General features: G+C 32.7%; 1 long non-coding RNA gene across 1 annotated transcript; it reads right to left on the reverse strand.

Moving 5' to 3' along the window:
• Positions 1 to 502: 502 nt before the first annotated feature.
• Positions 503 to 10498, reverse strand: LOC118681843 (uncharacterized). Its single transcript, XR_004977604.2, has 2 exons — positions 10019 to 10498; positions 503 to 1093 (listed from the first exon to the last, which is right to left on the reverse strand). It is a non-coding gene; the product is annotated as an uncharacterized lncRNA (long non-coding RNA).
• Positions 10499 to 26316: the final 15818 nt, after the last annotated feature.

A 26316-nucleotide genomic window follows, 5' to 3' on the forward strand; every position in this document is an offset into this window, starting at 1 on the left:
ACTAGTCCCTCGGTTTTTGAGATACCAATCTGAAATTTTGCACACGTCCTTTTTTACCAAAGCGCTGAGCATTTGTCGGAACAGTCCAATATCGAACCATTATAGCATATAGCTGCCATACAAACTGAACATGTAATATTAAGTCCTTGTATGGAAAACTCATTTGACGAGATATCTCCAAAAAATTGTGTACGGTAGACCACGGCGCAATCTCCAAAAAACTTGTTGAAATCGGATGCTCATAGCATATAGTTGTCATGCAAACTGAACGATCGGAATCAAGTGCTTGTATGGAAATATTTTTTTAGTTTTTGAGTTACAGCCTTCAAAAGTGTAGCCGCTCAGTTTAATCAGTTCATTCCCAACAAACATTCCTTTGTATTATAAATATAAAAGCGATTTCCTAATATATAGTAATCTGTGTAAACGAGAAATTATCAAATACTTTTTGCTGTAGGGAACGAAGCCCCGTCTACATCTCGATATCAAAATAAAGTTAATCTTAATTTTAAAGCTCGGTATATTCAAAACGCAACGTATGCAGGTTGATTATATTTTAAATATCGTGATTTGAAATCTATCAGACATCGAGCTACCATATATGTATATGTAGCTGAAGACGGTCTCTGAATCGAAAACTGGGTACAAAAAAATGCATTATTTTATAGTCAGAATTTCTCCCAACTGTTAAACCTCCTACCGCATGTAGATCATATATTTGTATATTTTCCATTAATTTTCGTTTAACATATTGCAATTTTCTTGCTATTTTATTTGGCCTGCCAGCGCTTAAATGCAATTTCTTGCCGTCTCTCCGACCCACAATTTTTCCAAATTGCTGCTTTTCGATTTGGTTGTTAATTGAATTTATTTCTTTCTTTTTTCTTTTCTTTGCTTTTGCTATTTTCGTTGTACATTGCAGTTTAATTGTTTAATTGAATTAGATATTGCCGCACATCACATCACAATTGCATTACATTTCGCATTCATGGGATATTTGCATGTGGGTGTGTGCGCACATTTGCATTTTTATTGATAAGTGTTATATAATGTATTTACCGCAACTGCTGCTAACATTTGTTTTTGTTGGCATCTAAAATTAAATATTACGGGAAATTTTTAAGCAAATATTCAGCTGGCATAAACTTTCAAGGTTTATGCCTTTATTTATATCTATATGTGTGTATGAATATTTTAAATACAATATGGACGGATGTAATACTTCCGACTAAATCTATAGTATAGTTTGTTCGTTTTGTGTGGGAGAGAACGTCTTAAAATTATCCAATCAGAACTTGAATTGTCCTGATTTTCACCCTGCCTTAGAAAAGAACTGAGAGCAATGATACACCAACCATTTCATTGTAGGATTCATAAAGTATCTTTCGAAAAAAACTTAACCTCTTGTGAATTTCAAAAAATCGATTTTTTTTCTGCATACATATTAAATATATGAATATACATTTGAAAATGTTCTTCGAAAATTCGAAGTTGATCCCGCAAATAGTTTCGAAGATATGAGCGTATTTGTAAGAATTTTTTAACTTAGTGTAATCGGCGCTCAAAACTTTATAAATATTTTCCTTGTCGCGCTATTTCCAAAGACGTTGTGGAATATTTCTTCGAAACGGCTGGACCACTTGACTTGAAATTTTCACACGCCCGTTTTACATATTAGATTTATTTAGATATATTTGTCAGATAATGATCGAGCGTGTAATAACTTCGATTTTTTAAGCCACTCTGGAGTGTGAATTTTTTCACAAAAAACCACTTTTTTTGTGAAGCGGCCATTTTGCCCAAAATCAAATTTTGACTAGTCCTTCGATCATTACCTGCATTCATCTAATGAAATAATACATGTATTTGGTTTTTGAGATAATTTAAAGCAGTAAAATCGTCCATACCGTAAGACATTTTTTCGGAGGTCCGCCGCGTGATCGGCTATATGATCAAGGGAATCCAAATTTTTTCAAAATTAATCACCGATTATCAAAGTACACTAAATTCTGTAAGTGGATATACTTTCTTTATCTATTAAATAAATTCCTCCTCACAAAAAACAATTCATGAAAAAACCTGAACATATGCATATCTGATGTTTTTCGGTAACAAAAATATAATATTTTAAACTTTACTGGAGTATTTAATTGGGATGTATGGTTCTTTCCAAGTTTCAACTTTAACTAACTTTCCATATAGAGGCTTTGTGTTCTTAGCAATGTTTATCGGTCGTAATTGTAGGTTTTCTGACTGAACACTATCCAATAGGGTCACAGCCTTTTCCAAACTGAGATTTAAACATCTCAGTAGACACACTTTCGGCGAACCTAGAAAAGTGGCTGGGATTAATAGTCGTCTTAAAATTTTGTTCGTAAGCTCAAAACGCTTTGTCGATCAATTATGATCTAGTGATTCATATCGAAGAGTTTATGGTATAACTAAGAAATAGCCTTCACAGGTGTCCAAGTGGGATGCTGCGTCACCCTTGCCATATAAAGGTGGTTAAAAAAAAAAAAAATCAATAAAAATCTGCTTTTAGTACACCATAAAGCAAAAATCTAACAAATAATTTAATTACTTATGGAACATGATCTATTTAACTTGTGTTGCTTGAATAACAAAGTAATAACTATTGTTGTTCTTCCTTTTTCCAAGACCGTGCAAAAGTTTTATGAGCCCATCTCAGGAACGGATCGATATTAGTTCCAAAATACTATTATACAAAAAAGTTTTTGGCGTTCACTATCAAGCACCCGCTCTAATATCGACATAAAATTGCTACCACCTTATGAATGTACACCAAAATTTTTAATTTTGCGTAGTTTCCAGAATTGTTTTTAATGTCGGGAAGACGAAAATAATGCTGACAAGGAATTTTGCGACTTCTCTGGAAGTTTTATATATGATTAGAACAAATTTTGTCGTTTTTAAAATATAGACCCAGCTATTTGGAAAGTTTCATGAAGTTCTTCAGTGTGGCATTGAACCACCTATAAATTTAACACTATAGCTCTACAGAAGTTCAAAGAAAACAAATTTTTTGTACATCATTGATTTATTCTATTCCTCGGATAATACAAGAACAGTAGTAGATTTTTATGTTATTCCAGTTTTCAAGGTTTTGGAGAGGCTTTAAAGTCCCATCTCAGGAATGACTCGATATTAGCTCAAATCCTTAATAGGTATTCCCAGAATACTTTCCCTAATACTTATATGAAAATTTATATTTAAAGAACTTTTATTTTAAATAATAAAAGCATCAATATTTTATCTTTTTATGGCGCTTTTTGTATAAATTATTGTATTTAGTGTTTCAGCAGAAGTTAAAATCTTGACGATTGGACTGAAGGTTTTACACCGTAGGGGACTTGACAAATTAAAATGGAAGAATGCTGCAGAGATCGCAGGTTCGGCAGGAACTTTTTTGAGGTAAAACTCTAAATCAATCTTGGTATGTTAATTTGCTAAAGCTGGTTTTACAGCCATTCATTAAGTTAGTATATGCTTCGAAAAGCACCCTATACAGTAGTGAATGGCATTTAATCTTGGAACTTCCTTATTAGTTTTAATACTTTTTGCAGTCAATTAATCATTTATTTTTCATCAAAACTATACTATATACATTTATATATCTCAATGAAAACAATTCATCTCTTAACAGTCTATAAAAAAATATAGCCGGATAATTTCACAACTAACAAAGTGTAAAATATGAAATTGCAGTGGAACAACGCCAAGTCAGAAGAATTCAAGAAAAATATGTCAGAAAATTTTAATTCAATTTTTCGAAAAGCTATTGTTTAAAGGTAAATAATATTTATGTCAAATTTAAAATTAAATTCAAAACTTTTTCGGAGCATTACCAAATATTCAAAAGTTTCTCGAAATACGATTTTTGGCAAAACTGCTGCTAATTGTACCCTTGAGCGCCTACAATGGCTGCAGGTGTGCAACTACAAAGCAATTAGAAAAAAACAAAGCAATATGCAGCTTATCTTTTACGCTGCCAGCTGTCATCAATTTAGTGTTGTGCAATTTTAAATAGAAATAAAATTAAACTAAGCGAAATGCTTTAAAATAAGGAAAATCTGCCAGAAAGTGCAAATATTCAAACGATATTTATTATATATTAAAATAGCAACAAAAACATTAATTTCGGTGGCACCGAAGCAATAATACCCTTAACAAATACAAAATATTCTTTATAAGAACTTGATATTGATAGGTCAGTTTGCATGGCAGCTATATGCTATAACGATCCGATCTTAACCATTTTTTTGCAGGATGGATTATTATATTAGACAATAATCCAAGCCAAATTTCGTGAAGATATCTCATCAAATAAAAAAGTTTTTCATGCAAGCACTTGATGCTGTGCGTTCAGTTTGTATGGCTGCTATATGCTATACTAGTAGTCCGATATGGGCGGCTCCGACAAATTAGCAAAGAAAAGAGAACGTGTGCAAAATTTCAGTTAGATGTCTCAAAAACCGAGTTAGCTTATGTACAGACAGACGGACAGACGAACGGACGGACGGACATACAGAACATGGCTAAATCTACTCAGCTCGTCATGATGATCATTTATAATACATATTTTATAGGGTTTCCGACCTTCCTTCTGTGTGTTACAAACTCCTTAGCAAACTTAATATACCCTATTCAATCAAAGGAGAACCTTAAAAAGCTATAAATATAATTATATATGTATTTATATAATAAAAAATATATATTCATAATATCTTTAATATATACATATATAGGTATATTTAATACAAATAGGCTATTTTAATCTGTTTATTTACTCACACATACATATGTGCATATATACGCACCTCAACAAAAATAAATACATGCGACGACAATTTGTCTCCTAGATGACATTCAATTTGTTTATATAAGCGAAAAAAATAAAATTTGCATACAAAAAGTAAAAAAAAAAAATTCAAAAAGAAAATAGATGCAGTCATATATGTATGGACATATACCTACATACAATGCATTATGAGCTCAGCGAAGTGGGCAGAGTGTTACGCTTGTGAATCATTGCTGGTTGTATAATGCACTGAACCAAATATACTTTTTTTTTCTATTCCACTTCAAAGTGCTCCGCTGATTTTTTACACACATATTGAAAACAAAAAACAAATAAAAATATTTGAACTACAACCATGCTCATCCATATTTTATAGTTTTTTAGTGAATAGCATATATTACATATGCATATGTATATTCTATACACTATTCCTTTTCCCCCGGTTCACCCACTGTGCTCGTTACGTAAAGCAATCTAATTATTTTCTCCAATTTCACAAAAGCTGGTTGCCTGTCGTGCATGTGATATTCTAAAACAACAAAATCACTTATATCGCACATACATACATACATATATGTATCCATATTTATTCATTCGTATGTACGTAAATGCATGCAACACAATTGTTTCGATTTTCCGTAAGGTTGGTCAGGAAATAATGTTGATGATGTCAGCAAAACTTGTTCAGCGTTACAACGAAGAAGAAGAATTATGTACTTTATAAATAAATATTCGTATGTCATCTATGCTATGTGTTAGTATTCATACTGAGCGTACTCTTAGAACGAGCCTATATGCCTTTCTCTATTGTTTTCCCCATATACATAAGTAAGTTCTCTTGCTCACTTATTATTGTGTTGCCATAATACATACATACATATATATGTATATATATATGTATATATATTACGATGTAGGCTTATAGCCATATAACGCTGAAACCTTTACTAGATGTTCAGCCCAGGTATTTTTGTTGTTCTTGAAGCGCCTTACAAATTTCAAGACACATCGAGTCATCTAATGTTTCCAATGAGAAGGTTCTAAAAGAAAGGAATATATACGTGCGGTACAAAAATATTTCCTAAAATATAGGTGATCTTTCACTTCGTCGAATTAGTTATTTACTATTACTTCTTATTTTACCAATATATACCTAATAGATCCAATAGTTATATACGCCAAACGATCAAGAATTAACACCAAAATTCGACCAATCAAGTTTTAGCAACATACGCATAAATAATTTTTTTTCTGACAAATATCACAAAGGGAGTACTTGAGCCTTAAGAAACAAAATCGTATGCTCGAGAGGAAAACATCAATGCAACATACATCAATTTATTGAGGTCTTGTTGTAATTGCCGGTGTTATAAGAAAATTATATTAAAGAGCTACCCGTAAGGTGCACAGACATTTTGTTTTACGAAATTGCCTTTCAAAATTATGTTAAACAAGGAACAAAGTAAACTTTTTTCGATGACTTTTACTCTTGCAGAATAACATTATATGTATTATATTAACGATAAGAGTGCCCGCTCTACCTCTTTGGTTGTTTTTTTTTTTTAGAGTTGAAAGTTCGAATTCATTTACTCGGGTGACTAAATAAGGTTAGCGGAGAACTGAATACTCTGAAACTTCTTAACTAAAGAAGAATAGTGAAGAGCTTAAAGCTTTGAAAGCTCTCTAAGGTATCAACTAGCCGAATTTACTCCTCTAGTTAACTATCTGGAACTTCTTAGGTCTGAATGTGAAAAAAATGAATTAAGAAATGAACAGATCTAATTAAACTACTGTCCTTATTTAGTAACTTCCAAACTTTTCGCCCGTTCAATAGTCAGTTTTTTTTAAGTAAAGTTAAGATTTATGCAAATCACGGATCCTTTAACCTTTCCAAAAATTGTTAATGCTCTAGATAGTACCCAAAAGATCGCCACTACTTTGGTTTTTCTTTGCTTTGAAATAGCGTGTGTGTTTTAAATTTCGATCAAATATTTCAGATTTGGAAAGAACTCATCTTCATTACAGGCTTCCTTAATATTTGGACTCGATTCGAAAAGTTAAAAATATACTATATACCATCCAGTAATTTTTATGTAGAAAGAGTTGCTTTAAAAGCCAACAAAAATATATAGATATTAATATTAAGGACACCAATTTACCTCAATACTGAATAGAAAATTAAAACGCATCTGTATATTTAGAACAACTCGTACACTTGCTATAATTGTGACTCGGCTTGTATTTACACTAATTTTTTGTCGAAAATACAGGCATATTAGTTTTCAATCTGAATTAAACTAGAATCGTGTCTCACATTTATTTTTAACTACGCAATTGTTACACCCAGGGAAACCAAAGTGGAAAAAGTGAATAAAAAACAAGTAAGGAATAATAACTAAGAGAGCCACCGAACTTTAAACTGAACTGGCCAAAAAACTCTGAAACATACAACACATACATGTAGGTATATCTGTCATAGCTCTTTGAAGGTTATTTGATTATAAATTAATACCATCGGTATAGAGGCGAAAGTGATCTATTTCCGATTTAATATTTTTAGTTTATTTTTAGAAAATTTGAATTCTCGCCCAGAATCGATGCCCAATATATTTCTTTACATTTGATTTACAGTTCCATAACAAGCTCTCAGTAAAGAACATTCAGGATCCTTCATGGATAATTCTAACTACTCAACGTCAATTATGGGCTTCATTGTAAAATATCTAAACTTTCAATCTTCGAATTTTTTTTCCGAGTATACATGTTTTCCGATAATGGAAAGAGGATTTTATTAGAACATATATTTTGAGAACTTATTCTTCTTGCACTCATATAAGTTTGACCTATGCAAACTTTTTTTTTATTTTCGCGAACATTTTAATGGTCTATGATACTGACGAATATTAGCGTGCGGTGATCAAAACGCTTCTACAAGTAGGTCTCAAGACTTGGAGAAAGGAATACGAAGAAATTTGTAGGCTCTCACTCTATTTAAATAACTCTGAGGGAATGTTCAAGCTTTTTTTCACGAAGAAATTTGTGTCCTTTTTTTGAACTATTTCAATTAAAAAACAAGAAAAAATATAACACCGGCCGCTCCGAAGTTGTAATACTCTTCACAGGTGCATAGCAAAAGAGTGTAAAAAAGATTTGAGCTTGATTTTAATCGGTCGAGTTGTATAGAAGCAATTTGCTATAGTTGTCCGATATCGGCAGTTACGACAAATGAGCTGCTTTTTAGGTGTGTACAATTTTAGATTGATATCTTAAATACTTAAAGACTAGTTCGCGTATATACAGACAGAAGGCATGCATGGCTAAATCGGCTCAGCTCGAATATGTGTTAAATATGTATACATATATTTTGTAGGGTCTCCGATATTTCCTTTTGGGTGTTAAGTGTATAAATAATCGATAATTCCCAGAAATTAGAAAACGATTCAATTAGTTCACAGCCATCGTATTCACGAAGCTCTTCCTGTTCTCATATGTAACTATATAGACCTGTGAGGTTGGTATTGGGGGAGTTGTAGTTGAAATGAGAGCAATAAATTGTCTCGGCCTTACTGAGAGGGTCGAAACTACTGACTAGACTGGAAAAAGATTTTAACTGGAGGTGAATAGAGATTATACAAAATCATAAATTTCCTACACAAAGCCTAACTTTTTATCCCACAAGCAACTGCAAACAGCTGCTGAGTTAAGAAATTTTTAATATCCTTACTCAACATGGTGCGCTCGTGTAAAATTAGTCTCAGGCTTTAGGCGTCTAATGAGATGCTAAAAATTGCATGCGCTAAAACGCAGCTGCGAAGATTACAAAAGTAAGCCAATAGGCGTTGCACACCATATAAGAAAATAAGCCGTACGTAATTGCACAAATATACAATATGAACATATATATGTATTAGAATAGTGCATTGCAATTATATATGTACTTAGATTCGCACATGTAGGTAGAAATGTTTGTCAACAAAGCCTTAAAAGCGATGCAACTGAAAAAAAAGTAAGCATAAAACGACAGCGTAAAAAAACCGAATATGAATGCGAAAGAATTAAAGTGAAAAGTAAAACTTGTCGCTGCTGCAGCTGGCTTTGCAAACGCTACGAACCAGCACAGCTTGCTCGCAATGTTTGTTGTTATTGTTGCGTCGCTATATGGTGATGGTGGTGGTGGTGTTGAGCGGCGGCACTGCCGGTGTGGCTGCGAGAGTGTTAGCGCCGAGCGGCGTGAGCAATTAGCAGAGCCGACGAGAGAGGGCGACCTTGACAATGAACTTGAAAATTAACGACAAGGATTTTCGACACGCTTTGCTGAGTTGTACTGAGTAAATGCACACGCTCAGCAGCAGCAGCAATAGCAGCGTAGCGTAGCTGGTACAAACATGTGAGTCAAATTTCGTGCTTTCATATGTCGTGCGGCGTCGGCAGCGTTGTTGGTGTTGGCGGTTAGCGGTTAGCTGCTGGATCTGCGTGTGCGGCAAGGGTAAAATCAGCATGCGCACGGACAGCTAATAAACTTTGGCCGGCGCTCACTCACACCGCGCCAATGCAACACACAGGTGTGCCGAGAGAGCACAGGAGAGTATATATTTGTGTATGCTGATATGCGTTTTTTGCAACCGAACAGGTTTTCTATCGATTTTTTGGTACTTGGAGGAGACAACGACGTGCGGTGCATTTGGGGCGCAGCTCAAAAACCAACAGGCTAACCAGTTCACTGAGTAATTTGGCGCTGCCGGCAGACACATGAAATGATACTCATACACTCTAACAGCGCTATGATTATTTCGCCTAACTTCGTCAGACACTCTTACTTTACCGAATGAACTACTTGTATATATGTATATGTACAATATTTAATATAATATAATGGAGTTTAGTACAATACATTTTCGTTTGTTGCGACGCTATTCCCATTCCAACAACAGCTGATCGCTTAGAGCACACCTCAGCCCTATAACAGGCCTTGCGTCAGAGCACTCTCTTACACACGTACACACATATTTTTTGCCCACAGCGGCTCCCCTTCTCTTTAGCTTCTTATACTTTGTTCTATTTTTGCTTTTCGCTTCTTCTTTATTATTTTATAGTTTGTTTCCACATTTCGTACTTTATCAACCACACAAAACAACAACTATTTGCACCTCTACATAAATATGTGTACTTAAGAAATATAAAATATGTCTACCTACTTACCTAAATAATTTTGCACATGCGAATGATTATTTTTATCTCTCAATGGGCCCTGCTGCGCGTACTCTCACTCTCATTCATGGTTACTCCACTTTCGACACTTTCAAAAGCATATGCCAGCGTATGTTTGTATTTCCCGTACTCTTCCAAATTTCTCGCTGCTACGTTGGATGGCATGATTCACGGCCGTCAGCTGCTGCTTGTTTTCTACAATCGAAGCTTACACCCGCCTGTCGTTATCACCCTTTGCCAAATAGCCATTTCCAAACAGCTCCGCCGTCCCTCCCACGAAAGTTGGCGTTTAGGGACACAGTCTCCGTTTGTGTTTAGTGAAAATATCATAAAAGCCAATTTGACAGCGCTGTGGCTTGAAATTCCGTCTGTCTTGGCTCGGCAGTCACGTTTGTCATTTGATCACAATGTTTTTATAGCATTTCATGCCAGAAATTTAGGTTTCGGATTCTCTTTAAACACATTTATACCATATAGTCAACAGCTTTTTTTTTGTTTTTTAGCGAAATTTTCATTTCGAGTTGGGGCAATCGGGGATGAGAGTCAGAGCCATAAACTTTGATAATCGAAATAGCATGTTAATAAAAATATGGTGCTTTAATCTTGGCTGCTGTTCGCTACTAATATGAGGTGTGTGTTTTGATGTTTCCCATAAAAGGAGACCGTGTTGTTAAGATAACTGGAACAATAAGCTTTTCAAAGTTTCAGTGGTAGAGATAGGTCTTTACAAAAAAGGCCCGGTATAAAGATTTTAAAAGGGTTTTGCAAAGGTTTTGAGTATCGGTTAACTCATAGAAACGGTTAATGTTTGGTTTAATTTATTGATCAGTCCAACTTTGAGGAAGGATTTCCAGTTCTTTGTTGCCGCTAGATTATACTGCGTTGTATATTTTGAGATCTAGCAATATTTTTTTGAACGGTGAACTAAGGTGTAGGTATGGCTCCGTTCATAAATTAGATTTTAGGAGGAATTATGACGACCTCAGAGATGAAATCAACAAGTGGTCATCGGAGCACATACATTAGAGAGATGAGGACAGATAAATTATAGTTTTGCTGTGATTTCTTTGGCCAGAAGCGAAAAACTAAAAGAACTTTAGGTACCTCTGCCCTAATAACGTATACGTTCAACTATTAATAGAAAAAAACACTTCAACAGCGAAATATGACCTCTATTAATGATGTCGATGTAAAAAACTTAAGCCACTGTAGCAGAATGTACGCTTTTCCTTTAAAACCAGTCATGTATCTATATACCACATACATAAGATATTCAATGTATTTCTTATTATTTATAAGTAATTTTGTAAAGCATTAGAAAGAACAGCTAATTTAAAAGCATATTTGGAAAGCGATTTCATAATAATAATTTGTTGTTCCCGAACCCTTAAATAGTTGTTCCCTAACCCTTAAATAGAGTTTTAGGAATAGGTTGAGGAAAAGCTCTGAGGAAACCTTTTTATAGTTTGAACAAGGTATATAAAGTTTGCCACAAAGTTTGTTGCACCCAAAAGGAAACGTCGGAGATCTTATAAAATAAATATATAAATGATCAGTTTGACGAGCTGAGTCGATTTAGCCACATCTATCCGTCATTATACAATAGAAGCGAACTAGTCCCTCAGCTTTTGAGATATCGATTTGAAATTTTACACACGTCGTTTCTTCCATAGAAAAATTTTCATTTGTTGGAACTGTAGCAAAAAGCTACCATACAAACTGAACTATCAAAATCAAATTCTTGTTTGGAAAATTTTTTCATTTGACAATATATCTTCACGAAATTTGGCACAAATTATTGTCCAAGACAATCATACAATCTCCGAATAAATATTTTATACAGTAGCACTATATGTTAGCATATAGCTGCTATATAAAACTAAACAATCAAAATCAAGTTGGCATATATTTTTCTCAAAAGCATCTCTACAATCTTCGAATATATTGTTTAGATCGGCCCACTGTACCATATAGCTATTATACAAACTGACCGATCAAAATCAAGATAAATAAGAAATGCACGTATGAAGGGTATTATAGCTTGGGTGCAGCCGAAGCTAACATTTTTTCTTGTTTTCTCTCTTCCTCTGTTATACATTCTGTGTTACATTTTGTTTCAATTCAATGATGATGGCTCTGATTCTTTATTGGCTGATATTTGTATTACTACCTTATAAAGATTTTTAAATCTTCTGGAAAAAATCGATATTTTCGTACTTAATAATAGCGTCCCTTATGTAGTTAGTTCCTATTAATAATCGATCACCAGCTCTTATTTGTGAAACTATTTTTAGGCCAATTAAAACTCTAATGTATTGATATTATATGTATACATCAACGAAACCAATTATTATAAAAATTTAATCTAGTTAACTTCGTACGTGCCAGCTCTTTTATAGACTCAAAAGTATTTTTCGAAGAGATCCACGAACATTTAATTGAAAACTCTGCAGTGCTCCGGGGTAAAAGCGAGCAGTAAAAGAACTTTCGATTAAACAAAAATACACACACACATATATGTACATTTTAAAATATTCATACGAGCAGTATTTATGTACTTTTCGTATGTAGCAGCGTGTGAAATTTAATTAACTGCCTGCATGCCACCTACTGCCCCAGTGAGGCAAAATACTAAAAAAAAGAGAAAAAAGAATAACAAAAACAAAAACCACCATATACAGGCATATTCGATTTTTGTCAGCGTTTTTGTTGTATTAATTTTTATTGGCCTTCAAACCGACTTCTGTGTTTGTGCGTATGTGTGTGTTGAGGTGGAAGCGGGTGCTAAATGATTACGGGTATCGGGTAGTTCGGTGCATACGTTGGTATTGGTCGCTCGGTTAATGTGGTTGGGATGTAGCTGTACTGCAGTATACGCCATGCAATTCGCTGCAAAGTGGTCAGTGAGATACATACATATGTATGTATATGCATGTATAATACATAAAGCAACTGAGAGCACATATACATATGTATTCGTATGCCTGTAAAAGTTTAGTCCCGACGGTCGCAGTGCCGGAAACGAGTATTTTTTTGTGTAAGGGGAATGTAATAGGGATGCATATGTTTATGTGCATACACTTTTACACGCAACTGTATGTATATTTTTGTAGAGGTATTTTTCATTTTTCATTATGACAAGCTGCCAGAGTTGCCGCTTCAAGGAAAGTAATTCATCAATTCAACAAGTTTCTACTTAATGATTATGACAATATAATTATAATTTTCGAAGCGTCTATATATATATATTTATATATTTATAACATTAATATTACAACAACAACAATATTTGTGTTTCGCTCAAAATGCGACCATTTACCCAAATCTAATTTTTTATATACGTGTTCTGAAAGTACTCCAATTGCCAATAAGGAGTATTTTATTAAATGCAATTGAAACAACATCACAGTGGTCTAAATTGCAGTGAATATACTGGATGAGAATCTAATTGTCGCTAAATAGGTGATATATCCATAGTGGTGACTAAAGTATGCATTGATGACAAGGAGGCCGGATATTTTTTAGACTGTTCTAAACAAGCATTGTAGGGGTTATAAAGTGGCATCTACCTTTAGGATTCCCCCTCAAGAAACATGCTAAAGGCGAGTCGGCAGAAGGCAGAGCATGAGCGAATGCTATTAAGACGCTAGAAAATTAACTTTTTGAATGCCCAGTCTCCAGTTGGTTAAGACGGGATATATTTCATGGCTTCCAATGTTCCAACCTAAAAGATATAGCACAATTAATGTAGAAAAAGATCATACATTTGGTCAAATCCACAGAGTTACTGAACAGCGCTTAATTTTTTACAATTTGGGAGCCTAAATATGACGTAAGTGCTATGCCTGTGTCTTTCAAACAACGAACCCAGTTTGGTTTCAAATCTGTTCAATGATTAAAAAGATTTGAAGTTTTATCATTTGCTAGACTGCGTGATTTCCAAAAAACGTTTGCTTTGATCTTACCTTTAATAAATCTGTTTAATAATTTAAAGAAAAAAATTTTAATTAAACAAAATTTTATAAGTTAAACAAAAATAACAATTAATTACTGAATAATAATAATAAATTTATGTATTTAGAAACTATGTTTTAGTGATAAATTGTTAGTAACTATTGTATTTTTATGAAAAGATTTCTATAATTTTCTCATTTACAGTTTTTGATTTTTGGGCTCTTAGAAATATTATAATTGACTACCTCATTATTAAAAGATATATAAACAGGCATGATTAAACTATATAATCCCTAATTTTTTTTTAAGATTACAAAACTACAAATTATTTTAGAAATTACTTTCGCAAATTGGAAATAAATTAGGACATTTGGCAATCCTACAAGTTCCCTGATGCGATTGTGTGGTTTTCCAATCATGACTTTCAGTCGTATTTTTGCTTTGTGCACTTTTGTTGCTTCCTCACGAAGGGCGCACGCCCTAGAGAGAGTTGATTTGAGAGAGTGAGAGAGAGTAGAGGAAAAAAAGAGAGTAGCTTAGCTTGCTAGTGCAGCGGGGTATGGGGCAGTGAAATTTGTTGTAGTTCAGGCAGCAAAAAGTTTCGTTCGGTTGTAGAGAAAATTGCAAAATTGCAGTTCATGTTCAAGGCCACCATTAAACTGCACAAGCAAACAGATATGTACATGTGTATATACACGCATACATACGAAGCTCAGATATATTTTTATACCCAGCCATGCAGTTGTTTTTGTATAGTATACATATATGGTAAGTATGTATGTATAACAAAAATTTGTGCATCTCACACTGCGCTCACTTCCCCTTCCTCCTACTTCCATATTTTTAATGTACGTTCGCGCACACAAACACACACAGAACACACCATACAAGCAAACAAAGTTTAATTTGCAGATACACGCCCATATTTATATTGGCTAATCGTTGAGTAACTGCCATGACTTGGCTGCAAATAACATAACTACACACATACACACATAAATATGTACATATTTGTATACATACTCGTATATAATATAGTTTTTTAGTTTGATGCCATAGTTTAGCTTTGGTGCCCGTATATATTTGTTGTTGTTGTATTTCTGCACAGTTTTAACGCTGCTCGGCGAGCAAAGTTGTCAAGTCCCTTTCGATCCACGAAATCGATAATTTCGCATGTACCCACAAATATATTTATGTATGTGTGTGTATGTACATCTTGTAGCAGCTCCTATTGCAGTTTGGAGCGTCCTTCGTGATTTACACCCACACAAAGATATTTCCCAAGTTCATGCGAGTGTTGCATGTAAATTATGACAGTTTTAAAGTTCGTCAATAATGTATTTAATGGTGTTTACATGTAACTGATTAGCAGTTGATCAATGACTGGATTCTTTAACTATTAAGTGGGAGAATAAAACATTTAATTAAAATAATAAATACGCTAACTATATTTGTTCACAAATCAAAGTGGATTGCGACAAAAAGAGAGGAAGAGAGTTGTAGTAGAACTACGCCATTATATTAGGTTTAAAGTTTCGATAGCTTACGTTGATTTTGAATATCAATCGAGTCAAAAACAGCTACAGTACAAAATACAAAAAACCGTCGTATGTGAGTTAGTTCCAACAACAGTTCGGTAAATTAAAGCAAAGCAAGCTTAAATTTATATTAGCCAAAGAGCAAAAGTCTTTCAACACAACAATAACTAACTTACCTTCTTTGACTACTACAACTTTCAACGCATTAGGGGGGAATATATACATCAAAGGAAAAATAATCGGTTAACTTGGAAATTAGGAAAACTCGTTTTTCGTAATTTCTTTTTTTAAAAGTCACTAAAAAAGAATATACATTAACAGAATTTAATATGCTATAATAATCGGGGATTCACTTTGAAAAATTTTTGATACTCTTGCCGATCACCACAATGACACCAAACAAGAAAAAACGTTAACTTCGGTTGCATCGAAGCTATAATACCCTTCACAGATACAGTGGTTCCTTACAATAACTTGATTCCGATCTAACTTCGTGAATATACCTCGTCTAATAAAAAAGTTTTCCATACAAACACTTCATTCCGTTTGTTCAGTTTGTATGGCAGCTATATGCTATAGTCATCCGATCTGAATAATTTCTTTGGAAATTGCACTTTAGCCTTAAATAATAATCTATGCCAAATTTCGTGAAGATACCTCGTCAAATCAAAGAGTTTTCAATACAAGCACTTGATTCCTATCGTTCATTTTGTATGGCAGTACAAGCAGCCTCTTAGTGAGACAAGGACAGGTAGAAAATTTCAGGTCGACAGCTTAAAAACTGAGGGACTAGTTTGCATATATACAGACGGCGGACATGGCTAAATAAACTCAGCTCATCACGCTGATGATTTATATAATATATATATTTTATAGGGTCTCCGACGTTTCTTTCTCGGTATTACAAATATCGTGGAAAACTTAATATATCCTGTTCAGGGTATAAAAATGGTGTCTGGCGTTGAGAAAAAAGTTTTTGCTTAAAATTATCTCAAATTAAAAAACCCAAAAGTGTATTAATACTATAGTCAAAATTTTGATTTTTGCCAAAATGATTGCTTCACCAAAAAATTCGTTTTTTGTGAAAAATTTTAAACTTCAGAGTGACTTGAAAAATTACTATCAGAAGTCTTATATATAAAAATATCTAAGAAGGTCTTGTGAAATTTTCAAGTTGATCGGACACTTTCTTACCGACTCTAAAAACAGTGTTTCGAGAAAAATGGGCTTAAATTTTTGGAAGTCGGGAAAACGATTTTCGTTTCCAAGGCGATCGGTTCGGTTTCTGCCGATAGCAAAAAAATATAAAATTTTGCCGTATAAAAGTTTACAATAGCGGTCATATAAATTGGACAAATAAGGTGTTGGTAGCAATAATAGTTTTCAGCAATGTCTAGTTATGTATCTTGTCATAACTCTCATCAAAGCGAAATTTTCTAAGCTGTTTAAAGATTGAGTTTATATAGTTTGTAACGATATAACAATAGATTAATCATAATAAGATACATTTAGCTCTTATACAAGACCCTGTATACGTGGAAAAACTAACACGGTCCATAATCGCATTCCACACTAAACATGAAAATGAAAGTTAAAAAAACAGGGGGCCTTTTTCGAAAAGTCTCAATTATCGCGGGAATCGGTTTAGAACTTTTTCCGTAATTTAAATTGATATATCGAAACTTGATACACGTGTTTCTTTGCGAAAAAAGAGGAAGGACGAGTTCGTAGATGGGCGTAATCGGACCACTGCCACGTCGACAATCGCAAACCTATAAATTGCCATAACTACGCCGCAAATTAAGATACAAACATTAATTTTTATAACGAATCGTAATAACGTGCTCTTCGTTCGAAAATATTTAAAGAAAGTGGGCGTGGCCCCTGCCCCTAATAGGTTTAATGTATTTACATATCTCCCAAACCATTTAGTTTAGATCGCCCAAAAAACACCTCTTACGACAGCCTTAAAATAGGTAAAATCGGGTGATAACCACGCCCATTCCCCATATAACAGTTTTGTTAACGACAAAAAGTGCGCTAATTCACTAACTAAAGCCATCAGAGACATAAAATTCTATATACAGGATGACACAAGACGGCTTCATAGGAACAGGTGTCAAAACTGGACGATAGTCGTGGAGCCGCCCACATTTAGGTTAACACACATATTTCGACTTAAAGTTGTCCAAATCGGATAATAATTATTCAAGCCTCCAGATAACGGAAAAGTGGGCCCTAGAGCCTATGGCTGACTTTTTACCGAAAAGATCGGTTAATGTGTGAGATACAAAATTGAAATTAGGAGCGAATTCTTTCTTGACTATATCATATAACTAATTAAAATCTTGGAAACTTTCAGCTGACTTTGTACGATATCGATCAACATGTTAGTTATCTCGATTAAAATAAATAAGCGTGTTTTCCTCCAAACGTTGCATCTCAGTGCCTAAAACGGGCCAAATAGGGTGAAAATTACGGAATTACCCTTGCCTTTACTTCTTATACTTAGTTGATGGTATGTGAGGTTGCTTAGTGAAATTGATAAAATTCGATCAATACTACACCTATCTCCCATATACTTAATAAAATATTATCAAACTACCGGCTCATTTCCGTTATTCTAACAAATCACTGAGCATGAACAGAGTTGGTCTAGACCTTGGTCTTAATCTCATATCCGTAATATCATCAATTCCGATCTTCTGGTTCACGTTTTGTACGTCAACTCAATATATTGAATTCAGCCTTTTAGGTTAAGGTTAAACGAATAAGAAACAGTTTTAAAGTAAACTCTTACTTCACTAAAACCTTTAAAATTCAAATATATTTTATTATTATTAAATTATTTGTTAAAAAATTAAATAATTTACCAGAAATTTTTTATTTAAAATTCCGTAAGCATTAAACGGCATATATTTGTATTTCTCATTCTCGCATAAAATTTAATACGATCATTTATTATAGACTTGTAGCCAGTTAAAGAAGTTGATAAATTATAAACGCGGAAATAATGCATTAAAACGCAACAACAATAGCAACAAAAATCACAACCACAGGCAATCGAAAATTAAAAGGAAGCAAATAAAATTGCATCCCTGTACTCAAACCAGAATTCGAAATTTTAGAGGCCAAGGTCACGGGCAACTTTACCAGCAGCCGAACCATAGCGTTGTATGTGTGTGTATGTATGTGCTGCTTGTTTATTCAGTGGGTCAATACGTCAGTCAGCCAAATGGTGAGTCAATTGTCGTAAGTTCAGCGTTACCCGGACTAGAACTCTAACGCTCACACCAAAAATGGTTGAGACTGTGTGTGTGTGTGAATTTTTGTATTGTGTATATGCAGTTTTGGTATATAAGTCGAATTGCACGCCTACTTTGCCTTGGTGTGCATTCGAGTGCATTTCAATTGGTGCGGATTTTTCTTAACCAAAAGCGCACTGTTCGTTGCCGATAATGCGAATGCCAGTGAGCGCGTCTCGTAGCTTCATACGTGCGGCTGTGTGGGGCTGCGTGTGTTTGCCTCGCGTTGCAGCGCGGTGCAAAGCTGATTTTTTTATACATACATATGTGTGTATGTTTGTACAACCCTTAATTTAAACTTTCTCACCAGTTGCATAAAGCTAGTATTACGCTCAGTTGTTTCGCTCTCTAAAGCTTTCTACTCGGTTCGGCCGATGCTGCTGCTCTCTTTGAGCATTACTATTGCAATCGGTATCCGCTATCCGGGAGGGATTGTGTTATTGAAAGCCTCATGTTACATTAATATACGGAGCTGGTTCGAGATGTTAGATTTTCTTATTAACTTATCTTTAAAGAATTTAAGATTCTTCGATAGAGCTCATTTAAATTTCCTTATCTTTGAAGTATGGACTTGAAATTTTTTTCTAATAAAAATAATCTTATATTCATTATTATTATTAACAATATTTTAAGTAGATAATTATCTAGTAATACATCACTAATTTGGGGAATATGGACATGAATATAACCCTCGAGATCATAAAGTGCTTTAATCCCTAATATGGTGGTTCAGGTTTCTAAGAGCTAGAGAAATGATGTAATGTTATTGTTTTCCGACGGGATTCATAAATTATAGGCCGCGTCATAATGGCTAAGGTATTAAATTTGCAAGTTTTATACTTCTGTGACGGAATTTACGATTTTAAGCCATTTCCAAGAAGGCAAGTTTTTGTTTCGTCAAAAATATACTCAGAAGAATTACGAAAATCAGTTACACAACGGCAGATGCATTCGATGATTTTTTTCTTGTCAGGAATATGCTCAGACGAATTACCTGAGACCGATCAAGCTACATTCAATTCTATAGAAACCTTTTTTTCCAGTAGCCAGATAATATATCTCTTAATCGCGGCTTTAAAAAGCTTTTAATGCAAGTTCATCAGGCATTTGAGAAGCTGGGCAAATATTACCAGTCTCAATAGTGTTCAATAGATTGGTCTGACCTTCGAACCATATTATATATTACTCTCTTGTTTGTGCAAATATCTATGAAGAGTTTTTTTATATACATAGCAAATTAAAATATAAACGATGACGATTATTTTCAAATGATCAAATATTTAAACTTTGTATGGCTTTATAATTAGCTTTAGATATACAAATAAGCTTTCCAGACTTTCATAACATAAAGTAATATTATTTAAAAACTTAGAAAAAATAGGTGAGTAAATCATGTCAAACTTAGACTCTTTTGAATATGAATTGATTTTTCACGTCACTGCGCTTGATATATTAATAATTCTTCTATTTGACGACGAATTATAAACCGGAACTTTAATATTGCTACACTTTCAAGTTGTGGTTTGAAAATTTGCTAAAATCGTTTATAAATTAACATCTCTACACAATTGTGCAGCTTAGTTTTACACCTGCGAAAGCTTCCATACAAAAGTTTACGTAAAGAGCTTTTATTTTTATTAGTGGAATGGGCTGAGTACATGACTATAATTATTATTTGAATTTAGTTATCTCTAAATGTTATAGTGGATTAGATATTCTTGTATATACTGTGAAACACGCCAAAAATTATGGAAATCTTTCAATCAGATATTAAATGTACTATTTTAAGAACATAAATACAGAAATTATTAATTTCTTCTTTTACAGTACTAAAAGATTCTCTTCTTGTATAACGACATTCCTATTTAGTATGCCAGACTCTAATGTTTCGCCAGATTGATGGAGATGAACTCTTACCGCCAACTCCTACTTGTTAAGTCATCACCAACATTTTTGTCAACGATAAGACAGATACGAAGCCAAGCTTTTCATTTATTTTGTTTGTCAGGCAAAGAATAGTTTTCAAAATTTTTAGACGCATATGAAAGGCTTATGGATTTCATGAGAAGCTTTTGAATTTTGATAAAACCGTTAGAGGATCTATTTTTCAATATGTCAATATCTTATCTATAGCAAGTATTTATGCTACAAAATATTATATATCTAGTAAATAAGTGATAAAAAGGCAGAATCACTGGAATTAGTTGGTACCTCTAGAGGACACCAAATTTGGTTTTAAGCTTAATAATGATAATTTCTGAGAGCTATGACTTTTAGGCGTGAAAAAAGAGTTAACTGCACTTCTTCGTGGTTTGTTGAGTTGAATGTGGAGTTTTCTGCTACGAACATTTCTCTCAATTAAACTCGCCAAGTGGAGATAATAGACATGAAAAATTATGCTTCAAAATTGATGTGAAATGTACGAGCTCAACATTATCCCCGAAGAATATTGTTCTTGAAAAATTACAGTTGCTGGTTAAGAATATATAAACTACTGAATCTAAATATGGATACACATTTTGGTCTTGGGACTTTTTTCATTAAAAAATACTTAATTGTAAAAACGGAATTGAAAATTGGAAGTTGAAAAAAAATATTTTGATTTAAAAATGAAAAACAAAATTTGTTTTTAATTTTTATTAATTAATTTGGGATTAATATTTTTAATTTTTTAATCTAGTATTTCGAATTAAATCTCTCTTTTCTTTTATTCTTAATCTGATATTTAGCATTAAAAATTTATTTTTGATATTCCAATACAGTATTTGGGATTAGAAATTTTAAATTATTTTTAATTAATATTTTCAGATTTAAAAAATAATAAAAATTTCTATTAAATGTTAATTCAATTACATTTTTAATGCATTTTTTGCAGCACTGAAAGAAACGAAAGAATAATAAATTAAATATCAATCACAAATAATAGTTACAGATTACAGATTTAAAATATGTACATATTATATTAATTACTTACAAAAACAAAGGTGAAGAAGTTTAAGAAACCCTGCAAAATGTTAATACAGTTTAAAATTTTTTAAATTCTATTTTTTGTTCTATGGATTGGAATAACACACGAACTCATTATATATATATTGTTGATAAATATTCTTTACTTTCCCTTCTTCCCCGATATCACGATGCCCGCAAGTTGCTCAGTATCAAAAGTACTTTCTTAGGAGTATAAAAACAATTTCATTCAAAAGCGATTCCAATAGTTAAAAGTTAAATATTCTATTGCATAAATAATGGCAAACAATCCGTTGAAAAAGCTTACACTAGAACAATCTGAGGCGCACTTCTAGGTGACTTATCCTTATATGCGCAGTTGTCACGCATTTCCCGTATTTTTGTATAGTAATTAATATATTAGAATGGCAACCGCTATTAACAGTTGTGATTTTCAACTATGTACGTCTGTATATATGAACATGCGTATATGTGCATATGTATGTGAATTATTAACTGGATTTAATATTCTGCTGCATATAAGGTACGCATGTGACACAGCTTTGCATCCAAATACTTGCAAATACAAATGCATTTGTAGAAATGTGTGTAAGCCAAGTTGGCATATATGTTTGTATTTGTTTGAGGTTAAATATTCCAATTAACAGACAAATGCTAAATAATTGATTTGTTAATTTTGCAACTGTGAAATAGACATAATTGACATGAACTACTAATTTCCACCACTTACTCACCTCTATGTATGTATATATTAGGGCGAAAAAAAAATTTTTTTTTTGCTTAGCTTGAGGGTAAAATCTGTAGATTATAAAAAAAAGAAAATTTTTGTACAAAATCAAACTTTTTTTTAATATCTAGCGGCGGCCCGGCCCACTCAGTTTTCAAGTAAATTTCGAGTTAAAATTGTTTTGGACAAGAAAAAATTATTTTTGGTTTAAACTCTTTACATTTATATAAAAATTACCGAATGTGACGGTTTCGGACTCCAAATTTATTTTAACGCTTAAGGAAAGCATGTTGTCGTTTAAGACTTTTTTTTAAAACTCCAATAATGACCATAATTTTTTTTTTTAAATTGATAACTTTGGATTGACCTGAAAGGGGACTCTCCATAGCTTCTAGAACATTAATAAAAAAATTTTTGCGATTATTTTTATAATCTACAAATTTTGCACTCAGGCTATGTAAAAAAACAAAAATTTCGCTCGACCCTAGTATATATATACATATATGTATATATGTGCTTTTAACTTGAAGTGTAATTTTATGACAAATAACAGGACAATTCAAGTATGGAGAGTTCAAAGTGCACTGTAGAAGTTAGGAGGATAATTATTTAGTATCATGTTGTGAGCTGTAATTAACAATTCTATTTCAAATACAATTGATTGGAGTACTTGCAAATGCTTAATAGTCGAAAAGCATACACATACTTACATATACATATTTCTATACGCAAAGAAATATTTTACTGTCTATAAAGCTATTTATACAATTCTATTGTAATTTTTAGTTTTAAAAAAAGTTTTATTCAACTATACCCTATGCATGTATAAGGGTGTGCCTAGAAAAATAATAATATCGAATTGATGAATTATAATGAACCAATATACAGAAAAAAAATATTCCTGCAAGAAAAATTTTCCAGCTTCATTTTAAGCGTTCAAAGTTTTCCTTTTATATAACACACTAAAAATACTATAATTTTTAAACCGTTTAGAATAAAATTGTTTACAATGCGGATACTTGTAAAGTGAAAGAAAATTCTTATTTTTAAAAGCTTTGAGAAGTGAAAGAAAATCAAAATATGCAGTTTTAGTGCTATTTTGATTAAAAACGTTCAAAATTACCAAAAAAACTATAATCAAATAAAACTTGAAATTCTATATATAATATATGTTCATTTTAACCCATAAATTAGGTATTAGTAGTAGATATAAATACGAGGTGTGTTTACAATATAACGAGAATTTTCAAATTTAAAATTTCGCGAGCTTGGAAACCCAATTGTCAATTTTTTGTTATGTTGATATATATGCGTATATCGTAAACCTTCCTGCAAAATTTTCTTAGTAACTGTATTTCCAAAATTAATCCTTTGCTATTATAATATTTTAAGAATAGTAGGGAGACTATTATATAGCATATTTGAGTTCGATTAGTCGAAGATATTTAATGCTTCGCTTGATAAGAGAGATGCATTTTCCGATAGTCACAAGACCCAAAGGATATTTACCTGATCTGAATTACTTGAAGTTAAAGTAGGGCACAAAGCATGCATATTTATTTCCTATAGTTTTCTTTCCCATAACCGCTCGTAACCTCCTCCTTTTAATGTTTCTAACACTCAATGTCAAATTGCTATCAAATTTTCTCTTATTCGGGGCACCGAGAATAGTCGGTCGTGTGTTCAAATTTGATTCCACGGATACAAAATCAATCGACTAATGGCATAGCCCCATAAATACAACACACGAGAAATTATAAATATTATCTTAGTTAGTGAATTAAGTATCCTCTTCCTCTGAATCTGTTCTTCATCCATATTCAATCTTTTCTTGAATACTTCTTTCATTAGCTCTTTTTTCGGGAAGCTCAGAATATTTATTTAAGCATGAGAAACTTATTGCGTGGGTAATCATGGGCATAATTCCCGACTCTATATCAATATTTAATAAAACTGTGGGAGCCAATCGTAATTGTTATGAACTTTTTGTGTTGTGTACAAATATATGTACTTTTATAAGTATGTCTGCATGTTTAAAGTGTGACGGCTCCATGCACCTGTCAATTTCAATTACCACAAATAGTTTCGAAACTATTGTAACAATTGCACTGCTTACCGTGAAGCAATTCCTTATACCCTATAAGTAAAGGAAAACCAGAAAAATGTAGTGAGGAATTTATAGCTATTGATTTTGAATAATATGATGCCAAGAAAAAATTATACATTAGAAAAATATAGTTTCATAGATAAAAGTGGCCCGGAATCATAGAATTTATAATATCACAAAAGTCTTTATCTGTAAATTGTGAAAAAATATTTATAAATTTTCATTACATACCTTTAGGTGTATATTTATAGGGCATAAAAGCACGTAATTAGTAGCTTTCTTGCCCCAACTGAAAGTGCTTTGCTTGTTATGTTTTTACTTCTGCCATTTATACTAGTGTACCCCCAGTTTTTTCAAATCAAGTTGGTGACATTTAAAACAAATAGAAAACACTACCCTGACACTTTAGCGAGACAGCTTTGACATCGCAGGTGGCTAAATGACCCTTTGAAGTGCAATTTCGTCATTCATATACATATAAGCGATTATAAACATGTGTATCACGTACTTTATTTAAACTCGGCAGTAAATATAACGGACGAAACTTGGAAACATGGTTCGAAACATGGAAGTGAAATTCGTTGTAACAATTTACGTAAAAATGTACGGAAGAATTGTCAATTCGAAACTAAAAGAAAAAAGAAAATATTGCAGAACAATTTTTTTCGAAGTTTCAATGAAATTTTTTTTGTTCAAACAAACAACTTTGGAAAGGACATATCTATTGAGTGTAGGTCTGTCAAGATACTACAAAAATATTTGATGAGTGTCGTTAGAAGCACAGAAAAAACTACAACGAAAGTCTTTGAAAGAATAACTTTTCTCATCAGCATAAATAGCTTTGACTATAAACTATAAAATTACTGAAGAATTCTGTAGAACATATTTAACTAATCCTTAAACACAGCTTACTTCAAGAACTTTCGGAAAAAGAAATCAAACTAGAGTTACTCCGAATGTATTCAAAATAAATTAAAATTGCTCTTCGAAATTCTAAGTAAAAATATTTCGTTTTTTTTTTAAATAATTTTGATTCATTCTTTTGATCAATAAGAATATATTATTTAAGTCAATAAGTAAAAAATAATAATTAATAAATAAATAAAAAGGTATATCTTAACTCATAATGACTTTACACCTGAAATAGCAATACTGTTTGGAAACACAAAAAAAAATACATATTATACCTAACCTCACAAACTGTTACTTAGTAATTGCAAAAAAAGCAGTCGCCTAAAAGTGAGCTGCACATACTGCATTTATAGAAAGTATGAAAGTAACTTAGAGTCATAAAAAAGCTGCTATAATTTGTGCTTTGATGAACAAAAACAAATCACAAATTCTAGCGAGTGGTAATGCTAATTTGCTGCTTGTTGTTGCCGAGCAGGTGATTTGGGACTCTTCTTATATATTTTTTGTAATAATACATACCATTTGATGGACGAAATATAATTCCAGATCTAGAACTGAAATATTTTAACTTTGACCGAATTCACATTAGGCTTATACATTATACTTATTTAATAGGAAACTCATGTGGTCTATGAACACTAGCCTTATATTGAACTAAAATGAATCGTTATTGTATTATTTGTATTTAAATCATTAATTTTTGGATTTTCAAAGCAAAACTAAAATTTTTACAGTTCTTCTCACGCGGGTATCGGAAACTAATGCGCGACGTTTGAACT

The sequence above is a fragment of the Bactrocera oleae genome, chromosome 2, assembly GCF_042242935.1.
Source record: "Bactrocera oleae isolate idBacOlea1 chromosome 2, idBacOlea1, whole genome shotgun sequence".
NCBI lineage: Eukaryota > Metazoa > Arthropoda > Insecta > Diptera > Tephritidae > Bactrocera > Bactrocera oleae.